This window comes from Macrobrachium rosenbergii, chromosome 12 (genome assembly GCF_040412425.1).
Source record: "Macrobrachium rosenbergii isolate ZJJX-2024 chromosome 12, ASM4041242v1, whole genome shotgun sequence".
NCBI classification, from domain to species: domain Eukaryota; kingdom Metazoa; phylum Arthropoda; class Malacostraca; order Decapoda; family Palaemonidae; genus Macrobrachium; species Macrobrachium rosenbergii.
In genome coordinates, this window is record NC_089752.1 from 107672470 (window position 1) to 107689194 (window position 16725).

General features: G+C 41.8%; 1 protein-coding gene across 1 annotated transcript in view; it reads right to left on the bottom strand.

The window, feature by feature from the left end:
- LOC136843853 (inversin-like) overlaps positions 1-16725 on the bottom strand; it is a 649403-nt gene that overhangs the window by 55378 nt on the left and 577300 nt on the right. The window lies entirely within an intron of this gene.

Consider the following 16725-nt stretch of genomic DNA (forward strand, 5'->3'; position numbering starts at 1 on the left):
TCATCAAATTATATGTATTTTTTGTTTCAATTACTTTTCAATATTAAAAAGCACTCTTAATTATAGCTTATGAATAGAATGAGGTAACTTGTGCTCTGCAATGATGTTCATTGGAAAAAGTAAAAAATTAATAAGAGGCAATCTGTATCTTGCCGTCCAACCTCTCAACATCCTCTTTTTCTTACTATTGAATACTGAGAAAGGATACCATTCCTAGGATTAAGATTCACATCCAGAGCCAATTGTGTAAGCTGTGATGGCCTTTCAACCACCTTTGGTTATTTGAATGTGAGATGTAGCAATATGCTATCCAAAGATTTCAACCAACTGATTCCAGAGGTGTGTTATTTCTTTGAACAAGACTGCATTCTTTCTGGATTGCCTGTCGTAGAGCAGGGTTGGTTGTATTCTTGCAATGTTTGGAGACCCAGCAACTAGGTTTGCTCCTACATGGGCCCCTCTATTTGTGCTGATGGTGTCCCTTCATGGTAGGGTAATGAGTGGACATCTGTGAGTCAGTTCTCACAAGTGGGACTGATGCAGAAATAAACTTCATGAAAAAAGTAATGGTCTTTTAAGATTTTCAAGAAGTTTTGTTTTTTATCCTATTTTTTCATGACACACCCTCAGTACAGGTGATGACTGAAGGTGACGTTTTGGGAAAAATGGCAATAATCGCTCCCCAGGAAAGCAAAGAAACCAGATAAACTTGGCATTTCTTAGCCTTTTGAGCAAAAAAGAGGATACCTCACCAAGAGCATACAGGTTCAAAAGCTTCTCACTATCCCTTACAAGATCAACTAAAAGCATAATGGCATTCTAGCATGTAATCCTTGGTTGTTTGTACACTTTATAATTTCTCTATTCTTCTCCAAATTATCAGCTTCCTTCATGAGTAATATATCCTACTAAGCAGAGCGCATCATATGAAGCAGTAAATTGACATTTTTAGAACACTCAGCACAGCTTAGCCACCCAACTCCAATATACTGCATTCTTATGGCTCTAAATATGATACTGCTATTGGTGGCTTTCTCCTGAACTGTGCATCCTATTTTACTGTAGTGGGTCACTATTTTAACAGCAGTAATAAATTATATAATTTTTAGTAATACAAAGAGTGTATTGGCTGGCCTGGGAACTTTTATCCACAAGCATCCACTGATTTTAATCACTTTTGAATTTACTTTTCTATTGAGCAACAGAATTTTTGCTGGATACCTGCACATGTTGGTATAGCAACCGAGACATGACAAGTTGGCCAAGAAGACAGTGCTTCATAATGCCATGTGTGAATTATTTCCGTACTGTCAGGAAAAATGTTAAGGAGCTCATTCAGCAGATAAGACAGGAATTATGTGGTGGTAACCAGAAAATGTAGCAATTCGCTAGGCAAACTTTCCCATTGAAGTATTAAGTATGACATGAAGGTGGAAGATGATGATGTGTTGGCTGAAGATTGTTTATATAGATGTAAGACATTTTTTTTTTAAATGTCAAGGCAGTCCCAGCCATTTTGTAAATACTATATTGCATGGTCACCTTTATTGTGAATGCATCTGCATCTTTGGAGTTAAGAATATGTTGTTTTGTAAGAAAATAGCCCCATAAGAGGCTAGTGCTGTCAGTGCACCTCATGTGGTGCACTGTAGGCATTACTTAAGGGTGTTTGCAGTACCCCTTCTTCCCCTAGTTGCATCCATTTTTAAGCCTTTTACTCTTCCTCTTTTCTGTTTCCTTTTTTCAAGTCTTGCTGTCCAGCCTCTCTGACCATTACTTCTTAGCACAACTGTGGGATGTGCTGCCAATTCAAATCCTTTATTTTCTGGATCTCATTATCTTGCTGTCCAACCACTCCAGCTCTCTCTTTTCACTTTCTTGAGTGCTGAATGGACAAAAGTGTCCCAGTTCTTGGGTTGACAGCCTAAATTTCCCAATCTAAAAGAACAGGAAGGGTAATGATCCTGTTTCCAAGTTAAGCAGAGAAGTTGTAAACAGGTCTAATGGTATATGTTAATTTTTTTTCAAAAACTGATCTTAAAATTTAAATATGACATTTTTATGATAAATTTTTATTTAGACTTACCAAGTAATTACATTGCTATTAGTTTCATTTGCTTGGAGCTAAAATCTGAAATTCACAGGTTGTGCTACTGTATTTTGTTTTGGTTAAGTGATTTACCCCCACCCATTTTCGGGGAAAGAGAGGAACAACTAGCAAATGGGCTTCAATTTGTTTATGCTCTTATACTCATGCACTGGGGGAGGGCAGGCTCCGATCATGTAATTACTTGGTAAGTATATATAAAACTTTATTTTATCATAAAAATGTCATTTTTATATAAGTAACTTAGCAAGTAATTACACTGCTGATTCCCACATTGACAGGAGGTGGGATGCATGAACATATCTACCCCAAAACATTAATAATGGTTATGAATCTGAGAACAGACAAGATTGCTATAATTAAAATAATGCCTGTTGAATCCTTACCTGATAAGCGAGCTGCTGCAGGAAGATACTGCCTCTGGATGGCTATCATCTTATCGATAGTGGTGTGGCAGTAGCTGAGAGTCGCCTACTATTTCGGTGGGTACCTTGCAACAAAGGACAATTCCTATTGCTCATAAAAATAAAAAATTTACCCCATGCCCTGGGCACAGTACAAAATAAATAACCAGAGAAAACATAGTCACCAAAACCACAATAATAAAAACCATTACCCAACCCTAAAAGAACTGGAGGGTACTCTGGGTACATCGTACCCCCAGGTTCCCCTAAAAACTCAACACCCTTGTTTCAAGGCAAAGATTGATAGGATGGACTGCTTCCTACACTTCCTCCCCCAAAAACCACACCAGCCACCAAAAACGGACCCAATGTACTGCAGTTTTCATATATAGTCTCGATTTCTTTTAAATAATGTGAAGCAAAAACTGACTGACACTTCCAAAAATTGGCTTGCAATACGGAAGAGAGAGACAAGTTATGCTTGAAAGCTAAAGAAGTTGCTACTGCTCTGATTTCATGTGCTTTCACTCTACATAAGGAAAAAGCCTCATCTCCAATCAATGAATGAGCTTCCGAAATGAGTCTCTGAGGAAGAATGCCAGGGCATTTTTCGACACTGGGCGTGAGGGGTTCTTAACCGAACACCATAAAGCACTAGATGGTCCATGTACTCCTTTTGTTCTGTGAAGGTAATACTTTAAAGCCTCTACTGGGTACAAAACTCTCTCTTCCTCATCCAGGCCAACAATCTCTGACAAGCTTTTAATGGTAAAAGAATGTGGCCATGGTTTGGACAAGAATTAATTTTTGGCCAGAAATCCCAAGGAAAAGGAGCAAACGGTGTTCACTTGGGAGAAGCCCACTCCTCTGTCAATTGCATGGAACTCACTGACCCGTTTAGCTATTGCCAAGGCTACTAGAAACAGGGTCTTGCTAGTTAAATCTCTTAAAGAGATTGAGTGTAAAGGCTCAAAATAGGGACCGGACAACCATTTAAGGATCACATCTAGATTCCATGGAACTACTGCTACCTCTTTCTGTTTTGTGGTATCAAATGATATGATAAGGTCTGACAAATTGTGATTTGAAGAGAGATCTAACCCTCTATGCCTGAAAACCGAGCCTAGCATGTACCTGTACCCCTTGATCATAGCTGAAGAAAGGCCTCTGTTGGTCTTCAAATATAGCAGGAAATCTGCTATTTCTGCCACAGATGTTTGAGAAGAGGAAACCCTGTGGGACTTGCACCAAGCTCAAAATATTGCCCACTTAGCTTGATATACTCTGTCAGAGAATTTACGTCTGCATTTGCCAATAGCTTGCGAAGCTGATTTTGAAAAACCTTTCTCTCGAAGGAGTTCCCTAACAGGTTGTAGTCTGTCATAGGACACAGAACTGAAAGACTTTGCTCCTGTAGACAAACCTTCCTTCCTTGATTCTTGGTGTACTGGAATATGAAAATGTGTGTCCTGCATACCTATTGATGTCATCCACTCTCCCTGGCGAATGGATGACAGGGCAGTGTGGTTTGTCTCCATTCTGAACTTTGTCTTCTGTACAAAGATGTTCAGGGCGTTAACGTCTAAAATGGCCTCCAGCCTCCTGACACCTTGGGCACCACAAAGAGATGGTTGTAAAATCCTGGGGAATTCACGTTCTCTACTATTTCTATTGCCCCCTTTCTGAGGAGGAATGAGACTTCCTCTGAGAGGGCCGAAAACCTCTTTGAGCCTTTAGAGTACGCCGTCAATGTTACTGCCGAGCTGAATAAAGGAGGCTATTCTTGGAAGGGAATGTTGTATCCTTCCTTGAGAACATTGTCTATCCAAGGCTCGGTCTCTTTCTCTCTCCATCTCTTGCAGAGGAGAAGGAGCCTGGCCCCTTACCGGTGTTCGGGGGGGAATGTTCTCACATGAGAGAGGACGTTTGGGAGGATGACTTCTTGATGGCTCTTGATACAAATCTGTTACCGGAACGAGATCAAGAATATGATCTTTGTCTGTTACCCCAAAAGGGACGTAACTGCCAAGGGGAAACAGTCCTGGGGGGAAATGTTGACATCTCCGTAGGGTGCCTAGAAGACTGCATGAGAAGATCCTGCCTGCTCTTTATCTATGCATGACAGTACCCCCAACCAGTCAGAGGAACTATCTTCAGGTACAGTTGTGCAGTCTTTAATCTTGCAGGCTAGAGAGCCCACACCCCAGTCCATAAAACTAAACACCTCAAAAACTTTAAAAAGATTTTGGGAAGGTGAGAAAGTCCGAAGAACTAAACATGATCTTTGCTGAAGAAAAGGCAGATCTTCGTGAAGAATCGATTATCCCAGAGAAGTCCCTCTGGGAGGAGGCAGAGACTCCCAGAGAAGGAGCTTCCCCTGTGGCATATGAAAGGTGTCTCTTCTTGGTCAGCCTAGACGGAGGAAAACTAAAGATGGCATGACCTTGCTCCCTCTTCGAAAGCCATCCATCAATATCACTCAATGCTTTCTTTGCTGTAGAAAAAAGCACTAACTTCGGCAGCTTAGATGAGTCCAATGACTGCGCCTCCATCAGGAAAGTGGAAGCAGGCAAAGAGGGAGCTGCAGGAGAGAAGAAACTCGGAAAGGTGGCTAACAGGTACCTTAACAACAACGCATAAGCGGAAGGATGAGCGTCCTGTACAAACACATCTTCTTCATCGTCTGAAGTCACAGGCAACAAGGCCAGACCTGTGGACTGGGGAGGTGAAGGAGCCTTTTTCAGCAGGCTCAAAATGCTGTCCAGCTTGATCTGGATAGGGCAACTGTAGTACTAACCAAAGGCTGAAACAGGTTAGACTGAGAAACAGGAAAATCACCAGTGACTGCTTTTGTTCCATCATGAACAGAAGCAAGAGAAGTATCAGCAGCGGTAGACAGGCGCTCTGCCGAATGCAGGCACTCAGGCGGTAATGGGCACTTTGTAACAGTTGGGCCTCCAGGAAACACAGAGCATTCATCAACAACAGGCGCTCCATGGTGCTGAAGAGAAGATGGGTGCTTGGAAAGTGAAGAAAGCCCAGAAACTAATGGGCGCATATACGCCTTCAGGCACTCTCAGGTTATGTCTGGCGTTCGCTAACAACGGGGTCTTCCGTCACTACAGGCTGCTTGGAGCCAAGGCACTGGAGGACGCTCACTCTACGTGAAGCTGAGCATTTGCGAGATGATGAGTGCTTAGAAGTCACAATCTGTCTTTCCACTGCTGGAGGATGGAAGAAAAACCGTCCGGGCTGTCCCAACTACTACATGAAGGTCGGGGACTATCCAAGGTATCCTTAGATTTATTGCAGGGTGCTGGAGAAGAATGCAAAGCACCACTAGCATGTCTTTTCAGAGGATGTGATTCGTCTACAAAGTACCATTGCTGCTTAGGAGAAGGCTCCTCTGAACTAGAAGAAAGACGATGAATGTCCAAAGAAATGCCTTTCCAGTGGCGTCTGGCTGCAACCTGGGATTTAGCAACAGGTTCAACCGACGGCGGACCCCACCAACCTCCCTTAGGCTACAAGTTTGACTCCTCCCAGGTTTAGGGCAGTATGCCATTGACCTTTGCCTAGAAGAATCGGTGGGCCGGGCAACCACCTCCTCCACCAACACTTCACTTGCATTGGGCGCTATCATGCTCTCCGCTGACACAACACTAACCCTGGGTGCTACAGGCCGCTCCGAATCACTCTTGTTATCCATAAGCACTTTAATGGATGAAGCTAACTGTGCGTTGGATTCAACAATCAACTCGAACCTTCTATCAATCTTTAACTTGAGGCTGGTCTTGGGGTTGGGTTCGGAAGTGAGAGAGCCAGGTAAAGGAGAGGGTTGCACAGGAGAAGGGTTGGCAATGGGATTAATAGAAATCAGAGGAGCGTCAACATCGACGTCAATGTTATCAATATTTACAGAACTAAGAGGTTCTTGGCTAGCCAAAGATTTACTGGTCTGCCTAGCAGTAACCTTCCTCTTCTTATCCCTAGCCATTTTATTCCAATGTGATTTCAGAGTCTTCCATGTTTTCAAGTCCCAGTCAACACATTTGCTACATCTTAATTCTTCTGAACACACCTGTCCCCTACAGCCTGTGCAGATCGTATGAGAGTCACACGATTCCTTGGTCAAATGAGTATTGCAGCCTTTGCTGCAATACCTAAACCCAGATGAACTTGAGTCTGGCATTACATAAAACCAAGTCAGCTAAAGTCAAAATCAGGATGAGTCAAATCATTTAATGTCACAATTGAAGTTCTAAAAGAACCTAACACTATCTAAATGTGCCATAATGGCTACCAAGACAGAATACTTCACCAAACGATGAAATACAACATGAAAAGACGAATTTCAAAATTCAATAGGCTGCTGCTAACAACTGGTGTACAGCCATCAGACGGCAGAAACAAATTGAAGCCCATTTGCTAGTTGTTCCTCTCTTTCCCCAAAAATGGGAGGGGCAAGTCACCTAACCAAAACAAAATAGCATGACCTGCGAATTTAAAAATTTTAGCTGCCAAGCGAGTGAAACTAATAGCAATGTAATTACCTGGTAAGTTACTGATATAAAAGTATATTTTAAGTTTTCTGCATTGAAATATACTTTTAAATTCGTGATAGATAAAATGGAATCTTATTTTTATTTCAAGTCTTTTACATTGAAATATACAGTACTTTTATTCCTGGTATATAAAATGGGACCTTATTTTGACCATTGACCTAATGAAACTCTCAACACAGATATGGGCTGCTTGGAACAGTACATCACATGGCAAAGTATCAAAGCTTTGCTGCTGAATTCTGGTTGAGGTGCCAGGGTCAGTAACCAATCACAATATGATCCCTTGGCCATGTGACATCTAGCAGGATGTTCTTGATAGAAACTGGTGCCTTCAAGTTGATCCTTTCTGTGCTAGTCTGAAGACCACCAGAAGGCCCCCAGACAACAACCCTCACCATCCACCTACTGTACTAGGAAAGAAATACCAGTGGGAGTTCATTGTCACTGGCATCTAGATGCCCTTGCTCTGTGCTTATTTATGAATTTTAGGTTGCTGGGTGGATGTTGCTCTTTGCTGCCTTTTGGGTTAAGCCTTCTTTCATACAACACATTCACCACCAGCTCCAAACAGCTGTCCATCTTGGTGCATCCCACAGGCCTCTACACCCTCCTGCAAGAGTTTCCTGACATTTTCCAGCCAGATCTCAATTAGGCCCCTGGGATTCCAGCAAAGCATGGTAATATATGCCATACATAAAACAACAGGCCCCAGGTCTCCTCAAAATTTTGTCATCTGCTCCTGGTTGAACTGGTCACTGTGGAGAAAGTTGTCAGGGAAATGGATCACATGAGCCTTTGTCTGAAGGTCTCCAGACCTTGGGCCTCACCAATCTGTATGGCAAAGAAAACAGATGGATCCTGGTGCCTCTGCGGAGACACATGTGACTTGACCCACAAATAGAGCCCAACCATTACTCACTTCCCAACATGGCAGACATCACCTCCACCCTACATGGGGCAAAGATCTTCAAGTTCAGTGTTGTGAAGGGCTATTTCCAAGTCCTGGTACATCAAAACAATGTCATTTCACCTTTTGGGGTCTACACTTTCAACTACTCTACTTCAGCCTTAATAACTCAGGGATCATGTCACAGAGGCTAATGGACAACATTCTCGGCAACCTCCCCTTCTATGTTTGCTGTGTTGAGGATATCCTCATCTTCCCCAGGAGAAGCCCATCAGCTCCATCCTTTCCCTGCTTTGTAATAATGGGTTGGTTGTCTATCCCAACAAATGTGTCATTTGGGCCTCCACCATCAAATTCCCAGGTCATTAAGTCTCAGCAAACATCATCGGCCCCCTGCCCTCCAAAGAATAAGCCATCAGAGAAATTTCCCACTTCAACTACCATAAAAAGCATCCAGAAGTTCATGGGAATGGTGAACTATTACCACCAGCTTCTGACAAGCATTGCATAAATCATGACTTCCTTCTACAATGCCCTTAGTAGGAACACCAAGACTCTAAGCTGGGGTACCTCCCAATGAGAAGCCTTCAAAGTCACCATGGATACCTTGGCAACTGCCACCACTCTAACATTCCCCAATCCTTGGGCCAGACTCACACTAACCACAGGTGCCAGCATCATAGCCATGGGTGCAGTAATGGAACAGTCAAAGGAAAGCCACAACCCCTCAATTTCTTCAGTAGAACACTAAATCTAGCCAAGAGGAAGTACAGTCCCCTTTGAATGGAAACTCCTTGCCATACACCTTAGCACCTGACACTTCAGGCACCTACTTTAAGGTAAACTCTTCACCATCGTGATGGACCACCAGTTGCCTGTACCCGCTTGACCAAAAACCAAGATGCATACTCTGCCTGCCAATAGCACCAGCTCTTATCCATCAGTGAATTCAGGTACATCATACACCAAATACTTGGCATGAAAAATCCAGTGGCAGATGCATTATTCAAAATGGAAATTAACAAAATCCAGTTGGCAATAAAATACAGTGAGCCTGCTGATGCCCAACTCCAAGACCCCTAAACCAATGCCTATCACACCATGTGAACTGTGGGCAAGAAGCTCATGGTAAATATAGCAGAAAACTTCACTGCCAGTTGCAGAGGAGAACATGCTGCATCAGATAGGTGGACACATCTTTATGAGAGAGGCATCAACACTGAGAACAAAGGATAGGATCAGTTCCTCAGCAGCAAAGACCTACATGCATCTTTGGCAAGTAAATATTCGCATATGCAAACTGAAGTGAAAAGAATTGAAAATGCTACAAATAGCTCAAAAATGGAACAGATAAAAAAGCATGACAGGTGATTCTTCATATCCTAAAAGGACCTCAAAGTCTCTCAACTAGTGATGCACAGTCAGTTATTCCATTCCAACAATGGCCTCAGGTTCACTGGTAGATGTTCCTTTAAGGCCAAATGATGACCCACAACTCATGGGAGAGTAACCTGGTGAGTTCTTCTCAGGCTCATGTAGCCTTCTTTTCTCGCTAGAGATTAATAAATGTGCAATTAAACTCCTCCTCTTATGAAGGAGGATTTGACCACACCCTATGAGAGACATGGTAACACACATGGGAGGGTCTGGCTGGTAGTAACCAGGAGATACTGGAAATTACCAGCTGAGCTTCCCCACTGAGGCATTGTGTGGCACAAAGAAGGAGACTGCACGTTGCTGTCCTAGCACCAGTTGCAAACCTGTGAATTTGAAATGGTAGGGAACCCTAGCCCTTTTTATAGTGATTGCTTTGTACCCATTACAATGAGGCATTTTCTAGTTGAATGCCCAATGGGAATGATTATTCTTCATCCAGGATGCTTTGGGGAGAAGTTCTTTTTAAATCAAGTGATGTTCCTAGGGAAATAGAAGCTATCTGAAACAGCAGAAATGTTATTATCCTTGAGAAGCTAGAAACTTATTTGGCATGGCCCCTATGAAAGTACTTATAGGTGCATGTAGTTTATATGGGGGGGGTAAAGCAGCCAACTATTGATAAGGTAACAGAATGCGCAGGGTAGCTGGGCTTCAAATTTTCACCCCCAAAATCACTTGTGATATACTTTTGGTGCATTAGAAGTTTACATCTTGTTCAGATTGTGTAGGTATGGACAAAAAAATTCATTTAAAGAGGAAACATGATTTTTGGAATTCTTGTCTGACAGAAAATTAAGTTGGGTCACACCTGAAAAAGGCATAAAGATAAAGTATACATATGTACTTCATTCGTATGAGTACTCCACCACACATTGTGGGGCCGACAGAAAGCAAGAAAGGAGTTTAAAAAGGAGGCAGGATTATAGAGATGCATGTAACTATTTGTTGATGATGCTCGTTTTTGTTTATCTTTGTCTCTCGGTTGGAAGATGCTTTTCCACAATTAAGGTGAATTCCATTCTTGACACTAACCAGTGAGCCATTCTTTACATCAGCCGATTTACTTCGAAGAGGAAATGGCTCCAGCATCCTTTGGTAACTAGTAAATAGAAATGCTGGGAAGGGGAGTTGTTAGTGGCTACGTACAGGTCATTTTCTCGGAAAGGGGTTTGTCTCCTCTTGAATTCATGTGGTAAGTTGGTATAAGAAAAACTCAAGATTGTTTGCACGTTGTTGCTGTGTATATGTAGATTAGTGGATTTTATTTACAAGCTGCCCTTAATCACTTCTGTTACTATAGTATTGAGTCTTGATTTTATGTAACTAATTGCAGTAACCTCTCTACTATGACTGAATTTAGCAATGAAACTTTTATTTGTTTATACAATGAAGCTATATTTATCAATAATGGTTATTCTGCAAAGGCAAAGTGTACAGTGAAATAATGACATTTACAATGCCCATTGATGAATGATTCTGGAATAGTTCAAATCAGTTAACTGAACACGGTTTTCATTCGTTAAAGTTTGAAAGGTCCGTGGATTCTGTAGGGCTTTTGTTTTTTGTTTATTATGAGAAGATTCACCAATTTTACTAGGTTTCCAGAATAACATTCAAAGCCTAGAGTTCTTATGTCAACACTGTGTTTTATCAAGGACTGTGATTTGCCCTGTTGCCGAAGCAGCTAAGGTAAGTTTATTTTGACAACTTTATGAATTCAGCCTTGGTTTTCTGTTGCAATTCATCAATGTTGTTTAGCAATATTTCGGTGAAAACTGAAGTATGGGTATTCCAATGGGTTTTGATGATATGTTGATTTTCTTTCATTTAGGTTTTTTAATCACGATTTTCACGTGTTTGTGGAGTCATATCTCCAGAAAGGATCATTTCCAACAGAAATAGCCGATGAAATCGATCAAATCATATAAAATCCAGAGGGAAAACCTTATGTAAGTGACAAAAGCAATTATAGGTTTGGAGTAAAAATTTTACTCATTAGTGGATCACATATTAGTCACCTTTGCCATTTAAATGGGAAAATGAAAGAACTGTTTACATTTTACAATGCCACATACTTAAGAGTGGGATTTGTGTAGTAACGGAAACCAGTAAGATGCAGGCACCAGTTAAAGGAGTTTTGCCCCAGATTCAGTATCAACAATAAGGTGGCACAATTATTTCTCGGTTAAGTTGCTTTTCGAGATTTTTCAATTAATTTTTTCTGTATAAATATATTGCCTTTCCGTTATTTTTCATTCTTCCCTGAGCGGTATGGTACTTTTCCCTTATAATGAATGTTATCTGCAGTGAATATATATATGTGTGTGTTTGTACCTATACAGTATATATATATATATATATATATATATATATATATATATATATATATATATATATATATATATATATATATATATATATATATATATATATATATATATGTATTGTCAGGTTTTAAGACTGTTTGAAATGGAACAGCCTTGTTTAGTCTGTTTCATTGTTTTCCTGCCCTTCTATTTGTATTTGTGGTGATATATATATACTTTTGTGGTTTGACTTTTTCACCGTCAGTTGGGTTTAGCACAGCAGCAAGTCAAGGTCTACGGCAGCAGGTGTTTGTTTTTACCTGGTGGCCACTGCAGGTCGAGGATGACAAAGATCATTGAAAATTTAGCAACAAGAAAACCTTTGCTTGGAATAGCAGGTTGTCGCTACCTGTAAATCTGCATTTTTATTGATGGATGATGGCTAAAAAAATCCTTGGTCATCGGTTTTGAGTTTCCTCCACGTCAGCTGTGTGGCTGTTTGTTTCACGTTCTTCTTGTTGAGCCATCAGTGGTTTTTGATGAATATGTTTGATCGAAGCGTCCGTCGGATAATTCGTCCTTTTGACAACTGAAACTGGTGTTATAACTGTGTGTATATATATATATTGTTTATGAGTATGTAATTATTGTTTATGCTGCCTTTGTGGCTATAATGGTTATTTTTATATGACGATGTTAAGCAGTTTGACAAATTATTTTGATGTCTGTTTTGAGTGTGTTGGGAAATCAAAAAATAAGCTCAGATTATTTTGATGTCACTGTTTCGTTGGTGTGTTGAGCAAACAGGGCTCACGATATTTTGATGTCACTTTTTACAAAAGTGTTGAGCAAGTGAAGGCTCAATGGATATTTTTGTTACACGACAGTTGACATTGTTTTGAAGATATTTGGGCTGCTGCTGGAGTTGTTTATTTTTTTATTATGATTTCTGCTAAACCACTGAACTCACCTCTGTAAATATGTACAGAACATTACACGCATTAATAAACTAGTTTAACACCAGTTTGACTGGTTTGTTTTGGTCCCTCCTCCTTGATTTCTCATTGAATACCTGGTTTACACTTCAGTCCCAATCAAATTTTTGTAATAGAACCTGAGATAAACTGGCACAAGGGACAGAAGTGAAATTACAGTATATATATATATATATCAAATATATATATATATATATATATATATAGCTGGTCTATATGATATAAGGACGAGGGTATATGTATATACAGGCTGTCCCTATATGACTGGAGTCTGGAGTCAGACAGGGATGAAGGGTGATCTATCTGCAAAGTTACCGCCGCCCGTATATATATATATATACTACTATATGGCTATACAACTAACTAACTGCTTAACTGCTTATCTTCCTTATATATATATATATATATGTATATATGATATATAGGTGGGCAGCGATATATATATATTCCCAGGTTTATATAAGACATATAGGCAGCTTAATTTGCCTTTAGAAAGGCCATCTTAAGAATATAGTTATATAAGCTTATTATATATATATTATATCTCTCCTATCTTTTATCTGTGTCATCTCAATATCTGTTCCAGGTAAAAAGGATAGATATAAATGTTGATAACCGGCTATGATTTATAAGTCAAATATATATATATTCTAATAAACAAAGGGTAGATTAGGTTATACCTGTATATATTTTGATTATAATATATATATATATATATATATATATATATATATATATATATATATGACTTTTTATCACATCACCGTGATTTATATTCAATCAGTAAGCTAAAAACGTCCTATATATCCAATTATATATATATAATTATATATTTTATATATATATATATATATATATATTTTATATATATATAAGTTCGCTGCCTATATATATATATATATAACTATATATATGGATATATAATATATATATAAGTATATATATATATATATATATATATAAATATATATAACTCATATGTTTGTATTTGGAGATATATTCACATATTCTTTATCAAGCTTGAAAGAGGCCAGATATTGTCACTTAACATAGCACTCCAGGTGATTTACCATACCTGATTCATATTCATTTGCAAAAAATATACAGGACTGTGAGAGAGGCAAAATAATGAGCAGGAAGACAAGTACTGCTGGTTTTATTGATGAAAACTAGCTGATTATAAAGTGGGATCATCTCGGACGTCTGCGTGAGACAAGAACTCAGACTACCGCTGGTACAAAGATTTACAGGTGACCTGAGGTCAAACTAATTCGTCTTTAAAAAATCAGGAGAGGTTCATACAGAGAACAGTGATCAACAATGTCTGACATGCTAACATAAATAACTCGTTTATCGTTACTTGTACATAAAACATGATTGTTTAGAAAGATTCATATTCAATCAGTAAGCTAAAACAGTTTACAATTATGAAATGATAAATTTTCATATATTCCTGAAGGGGAATGACCTTAATAAGGTCGATGAAAAGGCACCGCCAGAAAACAAGATGTTCTCTAGGACTGGAGTGGACGCGTTTTAAGCAGGGACTTTAGCAATACTCCCAAGATGGAGGCAGTGTCCCATTAAACCAGGTATCTACTGGGGCGAACAAAGGGGCCTCTTGTCTCGATGTCAACTGGAGATTCGGTCGCCTTCCCATGGTGTCCTCTGTATTGGTTTGTTGCCTTTCTGTCAGGTTTCTGGGTTTTTCACATGCCCTCACCTCCTTCCTGCGACCAGGGTTGTTTGAGGGCTGCCATCCCGCAGGAGATCTTGATTTTCTTCATTGCCCCCTCCAGGAATGCGCATTTGAGACGATCTATTGACACCTCAGTCTTCCCACCCAAGGATGGATATTCAGTGGAATGCCTTCTTGTTCCTTTCCAGTGCAAGGAAAGGTCCCTGTCGGGTCTAGTCAAATCGGTGGGCGTACAGTGTTGTCCCTGGAGACATGGGTTCACCCAGGACAACATGGGGGCCATAAAGGGGGACGTCCTGTCAGTGAATGTCTTTTTTTAGCAGGGGCGAACTTTCCATCCCAATGTCTCGGAGTCTCAAACGTTACTATGTCGTCCCTGTCCTCTGCGGAAATTCCCCTGAGACTTTCCAGAGTCTCCCGTAGAATTTTTAGCTGAGGAGGTGTCGCCGTTGGCTCTGGGGCGGTCCTCAACCCAGCAAGACAAGACCCAGGACAGCTGGTACTTCCAGTTTTCAGAGGAGCAACAAGCCATGAGGGACGCCTTCAGAGATCTGAGGAACCTTTCCACCATTCCGTTGGCTGCGGGGTTGTAGGTGGTGGTGCAATGGTGAGTGGTCCCCATTAGACGTGCCAGAGTGGTCCACAGCTTGGACAGGTAAGTGGGTCCCCTGTCTGTTGTTATGTTGTCTGCTTGTCTGCGACACTGAACCGGCTGATCCAGCTGGAGAGGAGGGCTTCCGTGCATGCACTGGAGGTGGCTTCTTCCATGGGCATAGCTTTGGGCCACCTGGTGGGGTGGTCAACGACTGTCAGAAGGTATCTGGCTCCTCCTGATGGGGAAGAGGTCCTACTACGTTGATGTGGATGTGCCCAAAGCGCCTCTTTGGCTGGGGGAATTCGCCCACCCCGATTCGGTGTGCCGTCCCACTTTGCTGCTCTGACACTGCATACACTGTCTTGCCCAGGCCGTCTCGTCTTTCCATATGCCGTGCCAGATGGACTTCTCTGTCAGCAGTCTGGCTGTTGTCCTTCCGGAGGGGTGGGATAGGCCGTGGATGATGTTGAAAACCAGCCGGCGTCTGGAGGATAATAAGTACCAGGGGTGGGGCCAGCGAAGACAAGAACTCGGACTACAGTGACATCGCTAACCCAATGTTGATCCTCCTGAGCCGAAAGGGACACGTCCTTCCACCAAATCAGCGGCGTGATGGCTTTGTATTTAGAGATGATATTCACTGGGGTCTCAGGGTCAGCAGCTTGTTTGCGGCGAAGTCCTCATAATTGATCTGGAGCTTTTTTATCGCATCAATCGATCTCGATCCAATCGAGAGGGTGTTGGCTAATATCCAATTACCGTTCTTCCTGCCGGGAATAATATTTGATGGTGCAGGTGAACTCCGCGATGGCTAATAAGTGCGCTGCTGGGCTCGCCTGGAGACAAGAACCATGCGTCATCCAGCTTCGTGAAGGCATGGACCACCAGCTGGTGGTCGGTCCAAATTGTGAGGGCATCCCCTCCAGGAGGAACTTGAAGTGCCATACTGCCTGGTATGCTGCGAGGAGTTCTTGGTCGAAAGTGCTGTAGCGGGACTCGACGGGGTTTAGCCTCCTGCTGAAGAAGGCAATGGGCTGATGACCTGTTCCAGAACTGCTCCGCAGGTGATGTTGCTGGCATCCATTGTCAGCTGGAGGGGAGCGCTGAGGTCCTGGTGGGCCAAAGATGTTGCTTTGGTGAGGGGGGCCTTCATCAGGAGGAAAGCCTTCTGCTGGTCGGGCCCCACACTAAGGTCTTTGGATGTCCCTTCAGGACCTCCGTCAGTGGGGCCATGGTGTGGGCAATCCCCAGGATGAATCTTCTGTAGTAGTTGACAATCCCAAGGAATTCTTGTATGGCCCTGATGGAGGTAGGGGTGGGGAACTTCTCGATGGCTTCGACCTTCGATGACATTGGGCGGACACCTTCCGGGGATATCTTGTGGCCCAGGAACTCCCCCTTCTCAACACCGAAGGTGTATTTGTCAAACCTGATGACGAGGCCACTTTCCTGCAGGTGCTGCAGGACCTTCCAGATGTGTCGCAGGTGTTCTTCCTGGGATCTGGAAAAGATTAGGATATCGTTGACGTAGCAGACGCAGAAGTCCAGGTCCCCCAGGATGCTGTCCATCAATCTCTGGAAGGTCGCGTTCCTCAGGCCCAAGGTTGAGAAAGCAAAGACGTAGGCCCCTAAGGGCGTGATGATGAAGGTTTTGGGGATGTCCTCCGGCACTACTGGGACCTGAAAATAAGATTTTAGTAGGTCCATTTT